This window comes from Adiantum capillus-veneris, chromosome 22 (assembly GCF_014529385.1).
Source record: "Adiantum capillus-veneris isolate H3 chromosome 22, ASM1452938v2, whole genome shotgun sequence".
Classification (NCBI taxonomy): domain Eukaryota; kingdom Viridiplantae; phylum Streptophyta; class Polypodiopsida; order Polypodiales; family Pteridaceae; genus Adiantum; species Adiantum capillus-veneris.
This window is the reverse complement of record NC_140952.1, coordinates 110,794,703-110,819,922: the sequence shown is the minus strand read 5'-3', so window position 1 is coordinate 110,819,922 and position 25,220 is coordinate 110,794,703. Positions and strand designations below refer to the sequence as shown.

The 25,220-nt window shown below is 41.8% G+C and overlaps 1 pseudogene; it reads left to right on the top strand.

Annotated features, from left to right (window-relative positions):
• The first annotated feature begins 13,991 nt into the window (after positions 1-13,991).
• Positions 13,992-14,539, top strand: LOC147430013 (uncharacterized; annotated as a pseudogene).
• Positions 14,540-25,220: the final 10,681 nt, after the last annotated feature.

Sequence of the window (25,220 nt, the reverse complement as noted above, 5' to 3'; positions counted from 1 at the left end):
TTAGGCCATGGGGAGGAAATTGGAATCAGCAACAAAAGTGGCAGAAGCCACAGGGGTGGCAACAACTACAAAATTGGAATCCACTAGGGTGGAATCCGCAAATAGGGAATGTGCAGGTACCATAGTTGCCTGCACCACCCGCACAACAGGTAGCAACAAAGGAAGAGGCTCAGAGCAATTTAGTTGGTGTTGAGGTTCTTCCGGATCACGAAGCAAATACAGTTTCGGTAGATTTTCCTTTTGAATGTAGTCCTTCAAATGATATGTGGGAAGATTTAGATAGCTTGGCAATTACACATTCCAAAGTATGTCTTAAACCACCTTTGGATTGGGAGGAGCAAAGAGATGTAAGAGATGAAGCAGAAGAGGAAGTTCAGAAGTTGGGTCCTAATGAGACAATTTCTAAAAAGGTGCAAAAGCCGATGCAAAAAGTGGTCAATTTTGAATTACCGTCAGTAGCATTGTTTGAAGAACTGCTAAATACTCATTAGGAAGTGAATGGGGTATAGGAGGGCCTCTTTATTTGGCAGTTTAAGAAAATGCTTAAAGCTTAAACCAAGTTTGACCAAGCTTAAAATAAAGGGTGCTGAGATTTTTAAAAATGACATTTCTATATATTTTCACTAAAAAAAGAGGTGGGTAACTGAATTTTAAAATGTCTTTTCCCACACTTCTCTCTCTCTCTCTAGCATATAAATCACTCTCTCTCTCTCACTTAGATATCATAAAGAGAAGTACTTTTCAACCTTTTCATAGTCAAAAAAAGAGATTTTACACATTCTCTCACTACATTCTCTCTCTAAAACGTGCAGCCCTCTCTCTCTCTCTCTCTCTCTCTCTCTCTCTTCCTCTTTTCCTTTCTCTCTTCCTTCTTCAAATCAATGAAAGAACATTCTTTGCTGTACATCTGACAAAAAGTGCAGATTCTCCAAAGCTGTAGATTTTCTCTCTCTTCCACACTCTCTTCATTTATTGCTTTCCCTCTCTCCCACTTCCTCTCACTTTCTTTTTCTTTCTCTACCTCTCTACTCTCTCTCTCTCTCTCTCTCTCTCTCTCTCTCTCTCTCTTTCCCCCTCATGCTTTTCACCCTCCTACTCTCTGTGAGAGCAATGGAGAACTCCATTACCTTTGTGTGCAGCTGCATTTTATTCTTCAACTATTTGAATTTGAAAAATATTGAGTTGTACTCCCCCTCTCTCTTCCCTCCAAAACAAAATCCCTTTATGTCAACTCTGAGAGCTTTTTCCTATCTCCTATCCCTCCATAGCCAGCTCTCTGTGCTTGTACTGCTTGTAACCTTCACCATTACACATTATCCCTCTTGCTTACTTGTTTATTTAGCACCAATGGCAAGTAATCTCCCTCCACTGCAAGATATTACCAATAAGCCAAAACGATATCGCTTAAACGCCGATTTAGAGCAGGAATATGCTACTGTACGCCTTGGAACTTCTAACCCCACTGCTGCAGATCAGCTACGAAGTAGTGGATGCAAAGCAATCAACTTATGGGTTGATGGTCACATTTACCCGTTTGATCCTATAACCAATGCAGCACCACCCTTTCGCAATGTCACTGACGTTTTGCATTTTATTGGAGATGGAAGAGATGGGCTGTGGGGATACTGCTGGAGGTTACATTCGGCTTTATTCAATGAAAGAGAAGCAAGAAAGCAGCTCTTTGTTGCCTCATCAACAGTGCAAGAAAAGCACATGATGGACATTCAACGAATCAGGGGAGAACCCAATGACAAAATGAAGCAGCTGAACGCTGAGATAATCCAACTTAATAAAAAGCTACAGCAACAAAAAACAGAGCAAGAGCGTCGATTGGATAACTACGTTCAACTTCAACACACTGCACGTAATATGCGTCGGAGAATAGATCATCTCACACACATTCCCCTCGGCTACTACATTCGTAAGCGAAAGAGACAAGCAATGTCTACGCTATCTTCAAATGGTGGAGCTCGAAAAAAACGAATACGACAAACTAGGTAAGGATTTGAACTCCATCTTTTGCTTTTACACTTTTTTTGCAGGTTGTTATAATTATGTTTCCATATGCAGAAATTTGGCTCGACAAATGATGGGAATCGATTCTGATATCGATACAACCAGACGTACATTATTGCAACATATCATCAAACCAAAGGAGTTGGTGGAGTTATTGGACGATCCATCCAATGTTAGCATTGCCAAAATTCTGCGTCAAAAATATTTCAGTGAGTTAAAAAGTATCGTGTCACCTCAGGAAATGATGGAGGTGTGTGACAGTGCAAGAATAAGTTTCAAAGCTTATGAAGCTTTGTATAAAATTGTAACAATAGGACACAGAGAAAAAGGTCTTTTCAGATTGCTACCAACACCTTACAGTGTTAGCATTGCCAAACGATGCGCCAACAATGATGTTGCAAGTTTGTTAGGTGGATTTCAATGTGTCAAGGATGTCATGACATTAGAAGATGGGAAATCCTTTCACTACAACGAATTCAACAATGTGTATGTCGACTTGTTGAAACTCCAGGAGTCAATGATCAGATTTTACGGGTTGACACAAGAAGAGTATGGTGGCAAAGTAATTTTTGTTATGAAACTAGATGAGTGTCAGATTGTTAAAGGTCAGCGGCTCGAAAGGGTAAGCGTTACAATGATGAACATGGCCTTGGTAGGTGTCGATGTCGAGTTAAATGACAATGAGAAGGGAAACACGTGTTTAGGTGTTCAATCAGAGAAGAATATCTGGTGGTTGGCTGCTTTTCATCTCCCAAAAGAAACACATGAGTCCTTGAAGTGGTATTTCAATCATACGCCAATTGTTGACATCATTCGGCAACAACAAGAAGGACAAAGATTGCAGGTTTCAGACTTGGGTTCGTTCCAAGTTGAGTGGCATTTGGCAGGAGATTTGAAAACTCTTAAGTGCATGTTAGGTTGCAAACATGGTGCAATGACACTCTTTCCATGCATTTATTGCTGCCATAGTAAAGTGTCCATGGGAACCGAGAGCAAGGTTGTCAAAGTCAGCAAATCAAAGAGCAGTAAGGGAAAGAGTGGGAAAGTTGCAGCCAACTCTGTGAAAGGTGTGTCTAATACACAAACAATAAGTAAATCACTACAACAGTGGTTCCAAGGTATTCTTAGTTGTGATCAAAGTGTACCCCCTAATCGAGACATGGATGATCCCAATTGGGATCCTATTTTACCAATTCCACTCATTAATGTGCATGTTTGCACACTTATTAATGTGCATGTTTGCACCCTTCATGCTCGTCTGCGAATTCTTGACAAGTTACTAATGTTACATATCAATTATGCTTGGAACATGGAGCCTGCAGAAAGAAGAGAAGAGTGCATAAAGGAACTTGAGTCTATTTTATCAAGTGTTGGTCTACATGGTGGTGCAGTTGAGCTATCCAAAGACAAAAAGACATCTGGTAGTACACAAGATAGACCCAATAAAATATGTATGGGTGGTAGCAAAGCTCGGCATTTGCTATCAGATTATTCGGCTTATCAAAGTCAAACTGAGTTTCAATTGTGGAAAAAAGTGTGTGACATTACCACATACAAAGGGAACGATGTTGCTCTTGGAATTAAGCGTGCTCGTGTGTGGCAATCTGTCGATGATATTTTTCGTCTAGTTGAAAAAGCAAAGGTGACTTCTGATGAGATATCCACTTTGAAGTTTGTGATCAACAGCTTCACTTCGCAAATGGTTGATTCTTGGGGAGAAACACACATAACACATTACATGGTAAGTTTCATTTTGTCTTTACAATCAGCGTTACAATATCATTGAAAAAAAGCTTGTATTTTTCAGCATATTCTTTTTGCACATAGTGCATTTTTTCTCGACACTTTTGGTTCTTTGGGCATCTGGAGTAGCCAAGGAATGGAGCACTCACACTATCAGGCAAAAGCGGTGTATTTTAAGAATACACGTCATGGAGGTGGAAAAAAAAAGCAATGCGTTACATGAAATGTTCAATTGGTTTTACAGAGTTTTGGTAGGGAGACAGAGAAAAAAGCCAAGAGTACAAAGGAATTTGAAATGCAGAATAGAAAAAGTTATTAACATTAGGCGATCAAATTCATACCATGCTTCAATAGCAAAAGATCGCTTCCGTCGATGGTTGGCAACAAGGCGAAGAGATGGCAGACGTTGGGTGCAAAATAAATAAATTTTTGATCACCAAAAACATTTGTTGTAACCTCGGATTTTGACGTTAATCAATTGTCGACACTTTGTTTTTGACCCGTGTGTGAATTCTCTTTCAATTATGAGTTTATTTAAAATTTTAATCATTTTTTAAGTTTTTAATTTTTTAAAGATTTTTGGGCCTATTTAAGTCAAAACTCACTTTTTAAAGTTCATTTCTCATTCGCACATTCTAGAAGATCCACTCGAGCCAAAGCGAGCACGCACTCATATCTTGATCACGACGGAACTTACTCAAGAGAAAATCAGTATGCACGTCGATGACACCACCGCCACTCACAACACAACAGATTCAGCGCCCTCACTTGATACACAATCCCTAGCTTCAAATCCAACATCACAACCATCTCCAAATGCCACACAACCTCCTCAACCATCTCATGCACAAGAAGAAACCACTACCACATCCCAATCCCAACCCGCATCGCATACACAGCCCACATCTTCAAATCCAATGCCAGAAGCCCATCTAGATAACATGCAACCTCCCCAACCATCTGCTTCACACGAGGAAACCATTGCCACATCGAATCCCGCGCCGTAATCGCATGACGATAACCCAACACCACAACCAGTCACAGAGCCCATCCAACCTCCAAACCCTTCTATTCCAGATGATCAAACTACCATGTGCCAAATTTTTGGGGATCTTCCACCGTTACATCAAGCCCACCGCACAACTTTGCCGGATCCTCCACCAATCTGTGAGATCAACCGTGAGCCACTACAAAATGAGCAGGTTCCACCTGTTGTTCCTACACCTGTTGCTCAAGCAACCTCGCGAAATCCACCAATAAAGATGCGTTTCAAACAGTGCGCAAAAAGAAAAACACCAGAGAAGGATATACGGGCTGCCAAGAAAAGAAAGGAAGAGGCACGCCAGGAAAAAGAAAGAGCTGCCAAAGAAGCTGAGAGCAAAGAAAAGGACGAATCAAGAAGACGAGAGGTGGAAGAATGGGAGAGAGCCGAGGCTGAGAGAGCTCATTTGGCAAACCTTCAAGCACGGGCCGAATCAGAGAGAAGAGAAGTTGAAGAGAGAGCCACAACAACACAGCAGGCATAGGCTGGCAGCTCTCGGCCACTCAAAGGACCTCAGAGAGCTAAGAAATGTCCAAAGAGAAAGAAGGACAATCTCATAGCTGAAGAGCAACAAACTCAAGCAAAGAGGAGAGAAAAGTTTAGAAATGACCCTCCTCAATGGGCCAGACTACCAGCTCCCCCTCCACCACCTGTGGCACAGAAGAAAAGAAGATGGAAGCCAGGAACGGTGGCCTTGAGGGAAATTAGAAATTATCAAAAATCTACTGATCCAATCATACCAAAAGCAGCTTTTTCGCGTGTTGTTAGAGAAATTATGGAAGAGTGTAGTGACTCTGTCACTCGACTCCAAGGCAGAGCACTCTTGGCACTACAGGACGAAGCGGAAGACATTTTGGTGCAACTCTTCAATGACGGCGTGTCCTGTATGGTGCATGCCAAGAGAGTCACCCTCAAAGTGACGGACTTAGCATTAGCAATTAGATTGAGAGATGAGGCCTGTTTATATAAGAACTAGTTTATCCCATGTAACCTTTTTATCACATTTGTGGCTCTACTGAGATTTTGTAATCTTTTGAATCAATACCAATGATCAGATTTTGTATCAGTGTCTTGAGTAATTTTAAACTATGTCGTGAGAACTTCAACAATTTTAAGTTGTTATTTGTTAACTGTTCATTTCGACAAATGCTCAACAGTGGATTTTTTTTTTGAAAGCTGCCAAAACAGTGTTCCAAACCATGCAGAATGGTGCTAAAACACTGTTTTGGCATGAAAGGAGGTGTACTAGCATGAAAGTGATTAAAAAAAAAAAAAAAGCCCTGTGCGCCACGGCGCGCACAGAGCTGTTTTGACCAGGTCAAAACAGTTCTGTGCGCGCTGTGGCGCACATGGCTTTTTTTTAATTTTTTTTTTCACTTTCATGCTAGTACACCTGTATACACCCCTCCTACTGCTCAAAAAAACTAAAAAATGAATAAAAATGGAAAATGCTATGTAGACATTGCCTGCATAATACCAGTACACCAGACGTGATAGAACACTTCAAAAAACAAAACTTTTTTTATTACAAGAGATATTACATCATGGTTTATGCATTTCTTGACAAATTACATCGGTAGGAATTGCAGGAGGGGCTGAATCGACATCAAATGTCTTTACAATTTGGTCTGGGTTTGTAATTCCTTGACCTAAGCTTAAAGCACAGTGGGAAAGGATGGATCCAGAGTGCTTGCCTGTAAATGCATACAAAGCAGCCTCTCTATCGACCAATATACATTTATGGGCGTTTAAAGTGAGAGAGTCTTCAGCAAGGATGGCACTCAAAGCTTTGCACTTGAGGAGCTCCGCTGTACCATGCTTGGAGAAGCCCGTGTATACAACTCTAATAATTGAGGGGCCCAAGTGGCTCAGGTAGTGCCACAAAGAGCTATCTCTGCCTGTAGGGTTGCTCTGGGAACCACCAGTTCGCATTGCAAATTTATCAACATGATATGCAGTTTGCAAAACAATTTATAAATTTAAACTCTTGTTGTAATGAATTGTACACAAATAATCAAGTTATAATAAGTTTACCTCTGTCTCTTCATCCATCTCTTTAAGTGATTTTTTGGTAAGGTCGATGCTAGAGCGATCATATTTTCCCGTAGAGATCAAAGGTTTGTGCGGTTGAAAAGCACTCTCAGGAACGCTTTCATAGAAAGAGGCACACGATTTGATCTCTACAAGTGTTGAAGCGACGGTCTACACCAATGTTTGTTCATTCTCAGTGGGAAAGAATGAGAGGCCGTCTAAAATACTTTGATCTTCAAAGTCAATTTCAAATTCTGTCTTCTCTTGCTTTCCACTAGGATCCTTCATCTCTGCATAGATAGCTAGCACAGAGAGGGACTCGTCTTCTCTAAGTCCCAATGTTTTGGCAATGTCATCAAGAAATAGGAAGTGACGACCATCGACGACCACTGCATGGAGAGAAAGAATTTGTAGCTCCGGCACTTCTTCCAACACGTCATCTCCCTCAATCATTCTATCATCCTTCTCAGTTGTACTGGGCTCTTGTAATAGGACAAGTGCCATTGATGCCTCCGCCTGCTCATCCACCTCCTCGATAACTTCATTTGACTCCTCAACAAGAGTCACCGTTGGTTTCTTACTCGCTTTTTCTTTTGATTTTCCCTTGTCAGTACCTTCAAGCACAAGCAAAACTAAAACCATGTCCCATGAGATGAATTGAGTGCCGATGTTTCCCATGCCCAGGTCCATGAGGTCTTCCTCATCCTCTATCCTGTAATCCCGATCAGTGAGCCCTTTAGTGAATCGCAACAATCGATAGCGAAAGTTTTTGTCGGTGGCGTAGAGGTGCTTGAGGAACTCCACTAGCACCCTCAAAGACTATGGCATATTCTTCGATGTGTTGTGCCATGTAGTCAAGGAAGCTCTGGAATGCTTCCCCATGAAGATTTGTTGTGGCTTGTATGTCGATGAAGCCTTCAAAGACATTAATTAGATCGTGTGCTCGATCTGCAAGTCCTATCTTTTCCAATTGTGAGAGAAGTGCGTCACTAGCTGTGGCTATGGTTTTTTTCGCGAAGAAAATAGATAGAGAGCAGACAGAGAGAGCTTGAGAGCAAAGAGTCTGAGTTTTGTGAATGTTATAAAAGCTTTTAAAAACTTATAAAGTCACTTATATACTGAAAGTCACTTTTTTAAAAATTTAAAAAAATTATAAAAATAACTTAAAAGTATACTTTTACTTAATAAACGTGATTGGAAAGCACTTGCATTCCAAATCACTGAAATGGCATTTCACTCATAACGTTGGACATAAGATTTTACACAGAGATAAAATTCAAAACGCCAAAATCATTAATAGAATCATAATCTTTTATCAATTACAAGGTTTTACAGAAATACATCGTGGAAATGTGATGTTCTCACATAAAAAGCTCTTCTCTTTTCTAGAACGTATAACTTTCTGGTTGATTACAAAGAGATATGGCTCTAGCAAGGAATATCTAAGATTAAGATACTCGCGAAGATGACTGAGATGCCAATCGTTATTCACTAAGATGTCATGCACTGTATCATCATGGAGACATATTTGCAGGTCAATGGATTCTCTAACTGCAACGTCAGAGTCTAGTGCTTCCCATTCTCCCTTCGTCAACTTCCATCTTCTGTATGGAAAAGCCATTGATAAGCTTTGCTTTGCGATATGGTATCTGAAGAACACATTCTCCACAATTATAGACAAATTGATTCTATCTCCTTGATGGTTGAACACTTTCATTTCCCATCCAGCTGCAAGAAAAGCAGATATTGCATCTCCCCCTTTGCAGGTCCACATTGTTGGTGTCCTGTGAACACTCTGCAAACAGAAAATATGTACAAACATATGAAGTGACATAAACCATGTCAAAGTTTCTTTATGAGAACCATAGGTGCACTTCCTTGCTGCATGCACATCCATCTCGATTCTCCTTTTGGTTGTTGCTATTAAAGCATTATCTGGCTTAGGCCATTCGAAACTCTGCAAAGTTGGCAAGTTAACCGGAGAAAAATTGCCATACCCATTTCTTGTAGGTGTGATGTAAGTATGGTCGTAAAAAAAAATGTTTTGTGATGCAAACTCAGAGGAGGAACAACCAGCATAGAGCAACTTACCAAGCTCAACATGGATGGCCTCAAAAGTTCCTGTGAAGGACTCTATTGGCTCCCACTCTACAAATCGGATGGAAAGACATCTGTAAACATTACACAATCAAAGAAATCTTAAAACAACAAAGCAAATTACGCAGCAAAAATCGATAATCAAGAAAATCTAAGACTTTGACAGTGGTGTGAACTTACAATTTGCTGGAAACCTTGGTGGAGTCAACGTTGTCGTTAACTTCAGTTGTGAAGCCACATACACATGTTGAACCTTTGCAAGCCGCTTACCACTTTGGAGTTGTTTAAACTCCATTATTCTTCCCTTCCAATGGTGTGCCTGAGAAGCCATGTGTCTCCTGGAGACCTTGTGTGCGCCTCTTGAGCTGGGTTGCATTGTCACCCACATCAACCGTTTGAACTCTGCCGTCACCCAGCACCCACTGTCATCTTGAACATTGTTGCATGACATGGAGTCAATAGCACTCCTGGGTTGTCGAGAACCTAATGATGACATGGAAAATAATGGCACAACCTGCACACAACACTTATTGTTAATCGATGAACACCAATGAAAAATATGGACACAACTAACACACATCACTTACTACTATGATATAAAACTTGCAAGTTGGGAAAAGCTTGAGTGGGATACTCCAGCTTCAAAGAGAAAGAGAAATGGTAGATTTAAACAAAATATATGCTGCAAACTCAGTTATAGATAGCAATGTGTAAGAAACTTACAGAGCAATGGAAATCTTTACCTTGAGGAGCAAGTGCAAGCTTGAGGGGTAAGTTGCAAGCTTGAGGAGCAAGCTGCACTCTTGAGAAGAATGTAGCAACCTTGAGAAGAATGTTGCAAGCTTGAGGAGGGAAAAGAGGTTCAAAACTCTGCTGCAGAGGTTTTTGGGAGGGAAAAGTGAGAGGAGAAGTGAGAGATGGTACTGATAGAGAAGAGAGAGAAGAATGGAGAGGAGAAGTGAGAGATGGGACAGTAGAGAGAGGAGATGTGAGAAATGGTACAGTAGAGAGAGATAGTACAGTATAGAGAGAAGTGATAGATGGTACAGTAGAGAGAGAGAGAGAGAGAGAGAGAGAGAGAGAGAGAGAGAGAGAGAGAGAGAATGTTCAACACGTTTTTGAAGAGACCATATATTAAGAGAGTGGGAAAAACAAATTGACAGCCTCTAGAGAGAGAAAAGATTGGTTTTCACCCCAATATTTTAGAAAAAGGCTCTATTTTTATCATTTATAAGAGTTTCTCTCTTTATATTTTATGAAAGAGTACAAGTTTGACCAAACCTGCCACACCCACCATTTTTGTCCACATGGCATCCACCCATTAGCCCAGCCCCTAACCCCATTTTTAATCCCATGGAAAATAAAGAGGCCCTCCTACACCCCATTCCCTTCCTAATGCCTATGCACTTTACATTGGATCAATTGCTTTTGTTGGTACGAATTTTCCAAGATCGGTTTTATTCTGCAACCAGGATGACAAAAGTCCCCATGACTTCAAAAGCATTGGAGAATTTAATTGGGGGTTATCAAATCAATCCAGATGATGTGAATTTCACTCTACCAACTGTGCGGCTCGAGTTTGATGGCGGTGTGTTTCCAGAAGTTATGTTGGATGGTGGATCCGGGGTGAATATTCTGTCGAAAACTGAATTTCAGAAGATGACAAATGTGAAGTTGGAGCCTGCACCATTTCAAGTGCGGATGGCGGACCAACGTAGAGTGCAACCTATTGGAATGTTGAGACGTCAAACTCTTAAAGTGCATGGATTGTCTTTTACTGCCAATTTTGTGGTGCTGAAGATGCAAGATGCTGGTAATTCTTATTCTATGTTGTTGGGTAGACCATGGTTTAAGTCAGCAAAGCTTAAACATGATTGGGAAAATAATGAGGTCATTTTGAAAAAGGGCAAAAAGTCAATGGGGATTCCGATGAGTTCCAAGAAGCCGTTGTTGACATCGGTGAAACCAATGTTGGCTCAAACTATAAATTTAGCTGAGGAAGTTGAAGATGATGAGGAAGCATGTTTTATAGAGGCTAATCCTATCGTGGTTCCAGTGTTTGAAGTGGATGTTGTGAAGATTGTAGAGAAGTATGTGAAGCATGGAGAGTTGAAGAAGTCAATTAATAAGTTAGAAGCAGCAGATGCAGATCTGAAGTCAGAGAAAGAGTCACAAATTGGTCACAATAGTGCAAAAAAGGACCATAATAATTCCGAAGGGGATATTGCACCCAAGGAGGCAATCCTCAGAGTAGAGTTTATTTATGATAAATTGATGGAGAGGGTTTCCAGAGTCAAGGAGGATGAATTGCAGGATCTTGATTTGGGATCTCAAGGGAGTCCAAAAATTGTCAAAATAAGTGTTCATTTGGATGATGCATTTAAGGAAGAATTGAAGCAGTTGTTGATAGAGTTTATTGATGTTTTTGCTTGGGATTATTATGATTTGAAGGGCATGGATCCGGCCGTGTATAAGCACAGAATCAATTTGAGGGAGGATGCAATTCCAGTTCAGCAGAGATATAGAATGAACCCAAATTATACTAAGCAGGTTAAAGAGGAGTTGGACAAGCTTCTCCAAGTGGGATTTATAGTTCCAATTGATCAAGCAGAATGGTTGACACCTATAGTGGTGGTTCCCAAGAAGTCCGGGAAGATCCGTGTTTGTGTGGATTACAGGAAGCTGAATGCAGCAACCATTGCTGATCCATTCCCATTTCCATTTGTGGATTCAATCTTAGATGATGTAGCAGGACATGAGATGTACAGTTTTCTTGATGAATTTTCAGGGTATAACCAGATTCGGATGGCATATGAGGATGTAGGTAAGACAACATTTATTACTGAGTGGGGAGCTTTTGCATACAAAGTGATGAGTTTTGGATTGAAGAATGGACCCCCTTCTTACTCCAAAGCAGCATTTAAAACATTTGAACCCTATTTGACAAATTTCATGAGGATTTTTATGGATAATTTTTTGGTATTTGGTGAGAAGATTAACCATTTGGAATATTTGAGGAAATGTTTAGAAAGGTGCCGTTTGTTTTGGATGTCTTTGAATCCATATAAGTGTGCAATTGCAGTCCAAAGAGGGAAATTGTTAGGGAATATCATTTCTTTAGAAGGGATTTCCATAGATTCAGACAAGTTCAGTGCAATTCAGAAGGTAGTAGCACCTGTTAATGTGAAGGAGATTTCCAGGTTGATGGGACAGATTAAGTGGCATAATCGGAATTTGAGGTATTTGGCAGATGTCAGTGCACCTTTGACTCATTTGACAAAGAAAGATGTTGATTTATCTGGGGAGATGCTCAGGAAAAGGCTTTTCAGTGTTTGAAAAAGATGTTGGTGGTATCACCTATTATTCAACCTCCAGATTGGCAGTTGCCTTTCCATGTGTTTGTTGATGCATTGGATACTGCAGTCGGAGCAGTGCTGATGCAAGAGAAGATCAGCCGATGGTTCAGACCAGTATATTATGCAAGTCGGATGTTGAAACCGGCTGAGAAGAACTATACTGTTACAGAGCGTGAGGCTTTAGGGATGCAGTTTGCTTTGGAGAAATTTCGACATTACTTGTTGGGGAATAAAGTGGTCTTCCATGTGGACCATCAAGCACTTATCTTCTTGGTTAAGAAGCCAAAGTTGGAGGGTAGACTTGCCTGATGGATACTGTTGTTGCAAGAGTTTGATTATACAGTGTTGCATACACCAAGAAATCAGCATGCAGTGGTGGATTATCTTAGCAGATTGGAGCATTTGAGGAGACACCAGGAGTGTCAGATCAGTTGCCCGATGCGGATTTGTTTTCTGGATAGGGGCAGTATTTTGACAATTGGTATAACCAGATGTTGTAGCTTTTGACAGATGGAGTGTTGCCTTCTAATATTTCATTAGATCAAAGGAAGAAGTTTGCATTGAGGAGTAGGCCATTTCTTATTATTGCTGGAGCATTGTATAAAAAGGGAGCAGATCAGATCATCAGGATATGTGTGCCTGATGAGGAGCAGAAAGCGTTTTTATAGGAAGCCCATTATGGGACAGTAGGAGGGCATTTTTCTGGAGAAATAACAGGGAGAAAGATCATGCAAGCTGGCTTGTGGTGGCCATTGTTGGTTAAGGATGCACATCAGTTTGCAAGGGGATGTTTGCAATGTCAAAAGATTGTCCAACCTACTTCAATGGATAGGATGCACGATCACCCAGTTTTACCTCTTGAACCATTTCAAAAGTGGGGATTAGATTTTGTTGGGCCAATCTCACCAAAAGCTAGCAGAACAAGAGCAAGATACATTTTGGTTGCAACAGACTATGCTACCAAATGGGTGGAAGCAGTATCTTTGAGGGATAATAAAGCAGCAAGTGTTGCTAGATTTTTGTATACAAATATTATGACGAGATTTGGATGTCCCATTGAGTTGGTGTCAAATCAGGGTGTGCATTTTTTGAATTCAGTAATTGTAGAGTTGACAGCTACACATATAATTTTGCACAAGAAGTCAACCCCATATCATCCACAGGCTAATGGTCAAGCTGAGAGTACAAATAAGGTGCTAGTGAGAATTCTAAAAAATATTGTCTTAGAAAATAGAAAGGATTGGGATGACAAATTGGATTCAGCTTTATGGTCGTTTCGAACAGCATATAAGATTGCCACAGGGATGACACCTTTCAAATTGGTTTATGGGATTGAGGCTGTTGTTCCCATAGAGTATGTGATTCCAAGTCTGAGGTTGGTAGTTCAACATAGGCTGAGTCCTGAGGATTCTGTGTTGCATAGACAGAGGAAGTTGTTGAAGTTGGAAGAGGATCAAATTCATAGTGCATATGCAGCGGATATTGGACAAAAGCGACAACAAGCTTGGATGACAAGGCAGGTTAAGTTCAATTTTTTTGAGAAGGGTGATTGGGTGATGTACAATTCCAAGTTGGGACCACACCGAGGAAAACTGAAGTTAAGATACTTTGGGCCTTATCAAATTGTCGAAGAATTAGGCCAAGGAACATTCAGATTGAGGGATGTTTTTGGTACACCTGTTGTGAAACTGGTTAATGGTTTTCAGATGAAGAAATTTTATGGCAAGGTCCTTGAGATTTCGAGATGGATGGTAAACAAGGCTGAGGAAATTGGAGTGAAATGGGTACAACGAGTGTTGGAGTTAAAGGCAGACTCTTTGGGGAGTATAGACCGCCATACAGTGTCCAATAGTGGGTTCAGGTTGCAGATGGTTGTTGGATTTTGTTTTGGCAAAAGTGCGGAATTGGAAAATATCCACAACGGAATTGCCTTGGACGGTATTGTCCAGGGGTTATGTCATCGAGGAGGTCACCACTTTGCAACGTGAAAAGTTTTTAAGAGAGATTCCCTTGAAGTGAGTGGTCCAATCACCACACATGTGCGGGGAATTAACACACACTTTCAGAATAAGGACCATCATGGGGTGGTCAGCGCCCGATTTGAGGTGAAAGGCCACACTCATTTTTGCATGCATGTATCCCGCATTCATTGTCAAAAGGAGCTTTACCACTGTGCGTGCGTTTCCTATTGCCTGCGACGCCATGTATTTTGAAAGCTTCAGAAAATCAGCAGCGCCTAAACAATAGGAGCTAGGTGAGGAAGAGATGACGTAGATCCGATCAATGAAGATGGCCATGGAGGAGTTGTTACGTCCCCGCAAAGAAAGTGTTCAGAGTGTGGAGGACATTGAGGGGGCAGAATCCGATGGAGATGATGCTGTGGAGGAGATGGAGGTCGACGAGATGTTTGATGTTCATGATCGTGATATTGAGGTATGGCTGCGCCGGGTTGGTCTTTATGAGTATGCATGCTTACCATGGGCTCTTTGGAAGAAGAATGAATTTGCAGAGTCGTAGCTTTGCCATCTTAGGGAAAATGCTTGCTGTATTATAGAGGGAAAGGATATTTCCCCAAAGTTGGTGACCGAGGTTTTCAAGGTTGCTCACAACCCGTTTTACAAGGCATAGAAGGTGACGGATGCGGTGATGAGGTCTGAATTTGGGCAGCCCGAAGGCAGTAGAGCTTACTGTATGGTGCGGAATTGTGGCAAACTCCGCAATACTCACCTATTTTGGTATTTGGATAGGGTTTGTTTGCTGGCAGAAGTCACATATATGTCCAAAGAGGCGTTTGCTCCAATTCATCATGCAGAGCGAGGGTAGAAGGTGGATTGGGCATCCTTCATTTTTGACAGGCTGCAGCTTTCAGAGCCAAGGGATAAAAGGAGGTCACCGTCTATTTCCAAGGTAGCTCCTTACTTGCAGCAGGCAATTTTCTCCTATGTGCTGCAGGTACCTCTCACACCCACACCACCGAGCTTCGTTAAGAGTCCAGATATGCAGAGTTTGGGGGAAGCAAAGCGTCGAAAGTTGGATTGGGATATGCCTAGTGGGGACAGGCTTAAATCTGCATTGGCCCAAGGAAGTAAGTTAGCAGTTGGCACAGATGAGAAGGTGTAGTCATTAGGGAAGGTCACTCTTTTCCCTTCTAGGATAGGATTGCAAAAGGTTGACACCAAGAGCCGTACTATAGCTCTGTTTTTGCGGAAAGCTCGCGAGGGTTCAGGGGAACAAACCCCGCTGACACAGGCCTTTAAAACAACCCCTTTTGCTAAACCTGCAAGTGTTAAAGTAGATGGGGTGTTCTCAGTTCAAGATGCTGTTTAGAGTCTGTCGGACTTGAATCGGTTTATCTGCAATCAGGAGGGCATGATCCTCACCCTCGAGATTCAAAAGGCAGAGGGGGAACACATTGATAGCTTGGAGTGTGAAGTCGGTCAATTGTAGAGCCGGGTGGATGAAGTATTGAAGGAGAAGACATTATTACAGGAGGAGTTAGCTCGGGTCAGCGCGGGTATGCGTAATCGGATTTCTGAGATGGCAGAAACTACACAAAGTTTCATGAAGTGGAGGATAAGATTGCACATCTTATTGAAGATAAAAATTTCTTGATGAATAGGTTAACTCCATTGGTGGATTTGGAGAGGGCCACTTTGGATGGCCAGGGTGTCATAGGGGTTTTGATCTCTGATGCAGATGTGGATGTTTTGAAGAAAGAGGTGTTTGATTACACCAAGGAATTGTGGCACCAAGTAGCAGGGCTTTTTCAAGAGCACATGGAGAAGCCGATTGATAGGTACAAGTCATGGCTTGAAGCTGCTAGAGAGCATAAGGTCCATGAGGAGAATGTCGCGCTGCATGAGCGGAATGTTGAGTTGGAATTGCAATTGGAATCAATCTGCAAGTAGCTGATGGAGTAGCATATAAGTGTTCAAAAGGGACCACAAGTTACAAATGAGCAGGAACAACCTGAGGGTAGCATGGAGACAGTAGCAGAAGGTTCACTTCTTGTGGTGTGGATGCAAAACCGATGGAAGTACAGTTACCTGTAGTAGAGGATGCAATTGTTGCAGTGGAGCAGAAGCAGGGACTGGATGCATAAAATCAAAGTGGCTGAACATGGATCAAGGGATCATGGGTCCGAGGTCAGCCTATGGCTCAAGCCACCGGGCTGTGCCAAGTGTTAAGGCTACACCTCGGTAGAGTAGGATTTTGACTTTGAAAGTGACTATGTAATGAACCTTAATATGGGGTGTGTCTTTTGGGATCTTAAGTGTAGGGATGGTTTATTTTATGTCAAGAAGTGTTCGTCAATAGGCAGTTTTTCAGTTACGATGTGGAAGAAGATGTAATGGCGGATTCTTGTGGGATTAAGGGATTGACAAATGTTTGGTCGACACTGTTGTCTTTTCTCTCATTCTGTATTCTCGTAAATGTCTTATTCTGAATGCATAAAGGAGGCAGTGAGTCTTCTCAGAGTCTGTTTGTAAGTCGGTACTGAAGTTTGTAGCAATGGCGGAATTTTGTGAATGTCAGAGTGTTTGTCAGATTGTTTGTCAGAGTAGGATGATGTTTAAAAGACTGAAAGAAGGACAATAATACAACAATGATAGATATCAAGGAAAACATGTGCCCAATAATGATAGCAAGAAACAGATATGGTCAAAATGGAAAAACATGGCCATCAACTAGAAAATGGGGCAAACTAAGGAAAAACATGTACAAATTTGAAAATGTTTCACCAGTGTATAAGGAAGACCTATGGGGACATATGTGCAAAGGAATTGTATCCACATTCTGCCCAACATGGATCGCGATCCATGTACCTTTTTGCCCAATCAAAGAAAAAACCATGCCTTCTGATCTACTATGTTCAAGAAAGCCAAGCCATGGAGTTTCAAGCCATTTCAATCCCAAAATCCACTTCAAAATGCCAAAAATCTCTAAGTCTGCAAAAGATTTTCAAAATTTAGCCCAAGTGTCAAACCATTGATCCAAATCCCAAAATTTTTGGACCAAGGCATCATCTAGATGAACTCTACCAGATGGTATCATCAGATTTCCAAAATGTTGCCCAAGATGGATCGCGATCCATGTACCCTCAACTCTAAATCCATCCAAAATTGCATAGTAGCATCTCCATATGCCCAGGAACAACTTCCCCTAGTTAGAATTTCAAAATTCTTCCCAACATGAATCACAATCCATGTTCCTTTTTGCCAAAATTCATCTGTTACATTACATGCTTGTGCCTATAGTAATCCTAGATGCTCTGGTGAAATTTGGTCAAATTTGGGGTAGTTTTGACAAAGTTATGCTCATTTTTCATTTTATGGTCAAGTTTACACTTTCTGACAGTTCTGATCAATGGCTAAAACCTATTTTCAATGTTAAAATTGACCGCACAATGCCTCAAAGGAAAGCAAAAGGGAGTGGAATGCTGCACCTTATGAGATAACAGATATCAGATATCTTCTCAAATGAGAAATCTCACACCACCGAATAGGTACTAAAGCAATTCCGGTTAACATCTTCATCGGAAGGTTTCAATCCGTAGACGAAGAAATAGTAAAGGCCACTATCTTTCCATGGGAAATGTGGACACTGCACCAAAAACTAGAAGTGCAAGCAGGGGGTAGGTACCTACAGTTAGACACCTTCTTACGATTTCCTCCTTGGGGAACGGACTTCAGAGGAGCTCATGAGCTCATAAGTTCAATTCAGTACAATGGGGAAGCAACTCTAATCGACAAGGATGGGACAATAGGTAAGGTAAAGATCACATCAGAAATTATCAATGAAGTCCTCCACCTACAACAAGGGACACACAATCTCTTGCAAAAGACAAAGACAATAGATAATGATAAAGCCTTCGTGAAGCAACGAGGCCACAAGTTGACGTGTCGGGATTTGATATACTCAGAAATTGAATTGCCATTGCGCCTTATATTGCAACACTTCAAAGCGCAAAAAGCATTCAGATATACAGAACCATTGTTGCACATGGCAGTGGTAATGGAAATGGGCTTAGCAGAGGGAAGAGTGGTCAGTTGCGACTTCGACAATTATCTTCTTGACAACATTGTCGAAGCAAACCTAAAGGGGAGCCAAAGAAGCAAAGCCTACATGAACGCGGGACCAATGCTGACGCGTATTGCCTATCAGGCATTGGAATGATCGATGATCTACCACCAACCGAAGCGCAGATAGATTTGATCCACAGATCTAAATGAGCAGTAAGACCTGTGGCAAGACCTTCCACCAGGTCAAAACCAGAAGTAAAGTAGACGAGGCAAAGCTCAATTTTAAAAGATTCGGACAACGAAAAGATGGAGTCAGATACTCAGAGAAGCCAGGAAGCTGGGTCCCAACAGAGAGACGCTCCTTCAGAGTACCAGTCTTCATGGGAGGAGGCCGACAACCAATACACTCTAGGATATACACGATCAAGAAATAAAACTGTGCACGTGGCAGAAGCTATTCCCATTACTCATGCAAGGAGGACAATGGAAGAAGCTCAGGCATTGAGGGAAAGGCTCCACCAACAAAAGCATGAAGAAAAACAAACCCAAGGAATCCGAATCTCTTGCATCTGTGCCTGCACTTGAGAAAAGAGTTGCAACATCTCTTTCATTTGTCGATCGTTCATTGCTTTTCTTGCTTTGTTCTTGCGATCCATTTCTGCTTGTCTTTCTTTGTTCTCGCGATCAAATTTGGCTTCTCTTTCTTCGCGCTCATGCACTATGGCTGCCATTGTGTCTTCGTATTTACACTCAATTTTTGCTTTTCTTTCTTCGTAGTCATGATCTATGGCTGCCCTTCTTTCTTCGTGTTCTAACTTCCTGTCCATAAAACAAATGCGGCAACTTCTCTATAGGAGTTAGTGCAATCCTTGTCGTAGATGGGGAAGGGGGAGGGTTGCAAAAACCTCTTGGTGGGAAAAATTCTTCTTCACATCTCTCATGCTCATCACCTCCAAGCGAAGTATCCATTCCGCTACGGGCTGAAATATGAAAATCTTTATCTACTGAATTTTGACTCTATGTCTGTGACGACGATGCACTGAAAAAATAGATGCTGAAATCTGCATTTTCTGGGCTGAATCTGCAAACTACGAGGATCTGATCGTGCCGCGAGGATCTGCTGTGGGAAGGTGAGATCTATGAGGCTCGGGGGTTCTATTGTGGGTACTGAATGCTGAAAACTGAAAACACTGATGCTTGTGGGGTTTTCACCGCGAAGATCTGCAAAAATGCTAGGGCTAATCTTTGTCCTTGCGGTGGAAATCTGCTAACGCTGGAGAGTTTGCTGCTTCTTGCTGTCGCCAAGAATCTGTAAGATCAAAAAAGCTGGCTAATTTGGTCCAAAAAGTCTAGGTGTTGTAGTCTCTTGCAAAACGCTAGGCCTCTGTGGGGTTTTGCTGAGAAGTTGCCTGCTGAGCAAGGTGCTCCTGCTGCCTCTTCTACCTAAAAGTGCTAGCGCTAGGTTTCTACTTATACAAGCTTAGCAAAATTGCCCTATCTACTTTCCAACAAAAGTCACTTAAAAATAACAAGTGAAAAATGTCAAAAATAGGGAAAATAAGTTTATGAACTGTAAAAATACTCCTGATGGGTTTTGACTGAAATCTGATGGTCATGTTGTGTGCAACAAGAGGATATGCATCTACTCTAAGTGTCTGGTCATGGATAGCCTGTGAACAGACTCACAAAAGTGCTAGATCACTTCCTATTCTAGACTAACTTGACTAAATTGAACCCTAGTCATTGTAGCTTGTCCAACGACACATAGGGTTGGATGTGTCACGTGACAAAAATAAGGCCCCCAAACTAAACCCAGCCAGGCAAAAATATAAGGCTCCTCCCGCAGGGTTTTTTTTGAAATCCAAAAGAAGTTCCGTACACTACAGATCCGTACAATACGGATGTACAGATTCATACAATATGGTACGGATCCCTACATATATCCGGATCCTTCCTTGCTTTGGTAGTTCATCAAATGATTCTTTAAACCTACCTGGCATCCAAAGCACCAATCTTGGTACTTTAGGATGGCTTGGGTACTATCTCTCAGTATCAAGTCCATGGGACTAATATTATCATGTATCTTTAGAGTATTCTTTGTTTGGTAATCTTAAATTTAGAGTACCCAAAGTTCCCAACCTGGTACTTCACAATGCTGTGTGTAGTATTTGCACAGTACCAAGTCATTGAGGCTTTGGAACTTTGGTAGTTCATCAAAGGCTATACAACACCCAAAGCACCAATCTTGGTACTTTGCTATCTGCGTAGTACGAAGTCCCTGGGACTAGTACCCAGAGTTCCAAACCTAGCACTTTACAATATTGTGGGTATTATTTGGACATTAGCAGGTCATTAATACTGTTGGAATTAGGGTTGCAAAGAAACACACACAGCTTGGAGAAGACGAAGGAAGCTCAAGGCACACAATAGAGAGTGTGTTACTTAGTGTGCAATGGAAAGATAGATAGCCCTAGAGTGATGGGCGTATATACAATGCACGGGGGAAAAAACCTCCTAAAGACGGAAAAAATGCCCCGGCGGTCCTAGTGTGTTCACACACATCACTACCACATGTATATGGTAACAAATCCCCCCTGGAGTGATGCGGTGAACGAGAGCTGGCACATGAGTAAAGGGAAGGGCCATGCCCTGAGGACAGGATCAGTCCACAAAGGGGAGTAAGCCCAAAGCTTTGCGGAAAGCTTCAAGCTTCTCACGAGACAATGCCTTTGTGAAAAGATCTACAAGGTTGTCCTGTGTTGGCACATAAGCCAAGCTGATCTCTCCTGCTGAGAGCCTCTCCCTGACATAGTGGTAATGCACCTCAATGTGCTTTGTGCGAGCATGAAAATTTGGGTTCCTCGCAACTGCCAATGCGCTCTGATTGTTAGTGTAGATAGTGTTGGCAGTGTCATGTCCAACACCCAAATCAGCCATAAGGCGTATGAGCCATACACACTCAACCGTAGCTGTGAAGACTGCCCTGTACTCAGCCTCACAACTCAAAGTGGCCACAGTAGGTTGCTTCTTTCTCAACCATGATATAGATGAACTGCCAAGCATGAAACAAAAACCACTTGTGTACACTCGCGTGTCAAAACAACCAGCCCAATCTGAGTCCGAAAAAGAATGAAATTCTGGCGGCAATGATCCCCCCTTGGGATAAAACAAGCCAAGATGTAAAGTGCCACTAAGGTAGTGGAAAATCCTCTTGACAGCCTGCCAATGCTTAGACCCTGGGCTATGCATAAATCTGCTGACCTGTGAGACTGCAAACTGAATATTTGGCCTCGTGTTGGCTATGCATAAATCTGCTGACCTGTGAGACTGCAAACTGAATATTTGGCCTCGTGTTGGCTATGCATAAATCTGCTGACCTGTGAGACTGCAAACTGAATATTTGGCCTCGTGTTGCATACATAAATGAGGCAGCCAATAGCAGTTCGGTAAAGAGTGACATCAGCAGGATCGCGAGCATCATGTAGACTCAACTTCAAACCTGTTTCCATGGGAGTGGCAATAGGTTTGCAATCCTCAAGTCCAAACTTACATAGCAATGTCTCTATGTAACTTTTCTAACACAAGGCAATACCACCATCACACTGCTTAAACTGTATACCCAAGTAATGATGCAACAGCCCCAAATCTTTCATCTTGAAAGTAGCATTCAAATCAGCCTTAAATTCAGCAATATGTCTCTCATTTGGTCCAGTGATCATCAAATTATCAACATAAAGAACCACAATGAGAAGTACATCACCTCACGCTTTACATACAATGTGCTTTCTGTTGGACTGTTACGAAAGCCTTGTTTGACCAAATGAGTGTCAACTTTCTCATACCAAGCACGAGGAGATTGCGTCAACCCATACAAAGCCTTGTTACATTTGCACACTTTGTCCTCTTGTCCTTTTATGACAAAACCGGCTGCGTTACATAAACTTCCTCAAATATGTCACCATTCAAGAAAGCAGTAACAATGTCTGATTGATGTACATCCCAACCAAAATGAGCTGCCAATGCACATAGAAAACGCACAGTAGTTATACGACAGGTGGGAGCAAAAGTCTCTTCATAATCTATGCCTTTTTGCTGTGCATAGACTTTTGCAACAAGTCAAGCCTTATGGCGATCAATCTCACCATCCGGCTTGCGTTTCAACTTGTAAACCCACTTCGTACCAATGGCCTTTTTGCTAGGAGGCAAAATCACATAAAGTCCATGTGTCATTTTCTATAAGTGCATCATATTCTGATTGCATGGCATCCATCCAATTTTTTGAATTTTGTGCTTCATGAAAAGTCAGAGGCTCCTCAACATCATGTAAGCTAGACACAGCCAAAGCATAACAATCTGATGCATAAGATGCATGGCAAGAGCCTGAACGAGTACGACTAGACAAAGGTGCATCCAATTTACTGTCACGCAAAGTGTGCACCAGCCATTTTGGCATACCTCTAGCCTGCTCATTTTCAGCCCTTTCCTCATCAAGTACATCATGTACTTCTGCATCAGTAATAGGCTGATCTAAAACATTTTCAAAACCCCCCATAGGCTGTACATTTGGGTCATTGGAGCTTACATTCGTATTTACACCACTAAAAAGAGGCAACAAAGTGTCATAAATGTCCTGTGAGCTTACATTACTGTCTCTAGTACATGACAGCAAGGGCTGAGCAGAATCTTCCACAAACACTACATCCCGAGAAACCAGAATACATCCGCAAAGCTTTCGTAGGACACCTGTTAAGTATATAAGTGGCACACATGATGGCCTCAAGCCAAAAAGAATGCGGCAAAGCTTGACTTTTGACCATACATCGTGCCATTTCTGTCAGTGACCTGTTTTTCCTCTCAGCAACACCATTTTGCAGAGGTGTATAAGGCACTGTACATTGGTGTTTTATCCCACGACTAGCCAGAAATGCATTAAATTCATGAGACATATACTCCCCCCCTCGATCGGAACGGAGGGTGCCCATAGTACATTTCGAGACATTTTCAGCCATAGCCAGAAATTGTTTGAAGCAAATAAAAACTTCGGACTTCGCTTTAAGCGGAAATACCCATGCATGCATGGAGTAATCATCAATGAAAGTCACGAAGTACAGGTAATTGCCCATGCATGCCTGGAGTAATCAGCAATGAAAGTCACGAAGTACAGGTAATTGCCCAAGGACGGAGTTTGCATGGGCCCACAAACATCACTATGCACAAGCTGCAACCTGCATGTGGCCCAAACTGAACCATCCTTTGGAAACATAGAACGCTGCATCTTACCCAAAATACAGCCTTCACAAACATGTTTGATAGGTGCTTCAAGAGGCGGCAAAGAAGCAACCATATCAGATTTCTGCAAACGCAACAAACTGGAAAAATTCAGATGACCAAAACGTGCATGCCAAAGTTTTGCATCTGAAATAGACCTTGAATCTGCAACAGCATTTGCAAAATTTTTTCCACACTTGTCATACAAAGTGAGCTTATACAGCCCATGGCAAAAATGCCCAGATGCCACAATTTCATCACCAAAGCTGAGATCATGAACTGTACATCTGTCATCCACAAATTTGACTACAAGTCCAAGTCTAGCAAGTGCGGATACAGACAAGAGATTCTTCTTGATCCCAGGTACGTAAAGTGCATCAACAAGTGTGAAAGAACTGCCATTAGCAGCGGTAAGCACAATCTTTCCAACTCCCTGAACTAGATAAGAGGCATTGTTGGCACAAGTGACTGAATTACCATGAGGGACAGACTCGAGAGAGGTAAACAATTCACGATGTGAGGTAATGTGCTTTGTAGCACCACTGTCGAAATACCACACATGTGAATCTGCAGCAACTGACAAGCATGCATCATGGACAACAAGATTGTAAGTGCACTCTGCGCTAAACGCCCATTCTGCATCAACATCAACATTACAGTCTCCTTTCACAGAAGACTCAAGAATGGCTGCATTTGTAGTGGAACCAGCATTTGCAGTGGAACCACCCTCTTTCTTCTTAGCCTCTTTGGCCTTCAACTTAGGACACGACTTGATCAAGTGATCATTGGCTTTACAATAATGGCAACGCATCTTCTTTTTGCCCTTATCACCAGAATTTCCAGACGAAGTGCTGCTAGCAGAAGCATTAGGAACAGAATTTTTGCCACTCGCAGTAGAACCATAAGAAGTGGCTGCATTACTGTTACCACCCTTTCTTTGAGAAGCAATAAAATCATGTTCAATTGCACGTTGCCTAGTTCTGTTTTTTATGGAAAGTGACTCTTGCAACAACAATGTGTATAATGCATCAAACTTGACAACTTCAGGATTTCCTTGGGTCATCAGTCTCCAAGTACTAGCAAAATTCTGGTAGGAATCTGGTAAGGCATCAAGAACAGTCTGAAATGACTTCACCTGCAGAAATAAGTTGCTCATTGATATCCTTGACACTAGCAAGGAAAGTGTCCATATCATCTTCCTCATGCATAATCTTGGACTCCAACTCTTTACGCAGCAAAGCAATTTTAGCCTCATTGCGGCTTGCATAAAGACCTGCTAGAATATCCCAAGCCTGTTTTGTAGATTTTGCTAAACGGATGTGAGGAAAAATGGTGTGCTTCACAGACAACGCAATCAATGCATGAGCCTGCGCATCCTTAACATCCCAACGAGCTTGTTCTGCCATAGGAAAAACAACTCTAACAGCTGCAATCCTTGCAGCAAGACCTGCAACATCCTCAACATCGCCTACATCCTCAGAACCAGGACGTACATCAATGCCCTGCACAATGTTCCACACACCCTTTGACACAAGAACATGTTGCATCATATAAGCCAACATAGGGTAGTTGTCCCCATCCAACCTGTCCTCAATAGCAAACATCTTGAACACATCTGTGTTGTTGTTGTCAGCCATGGCAAAT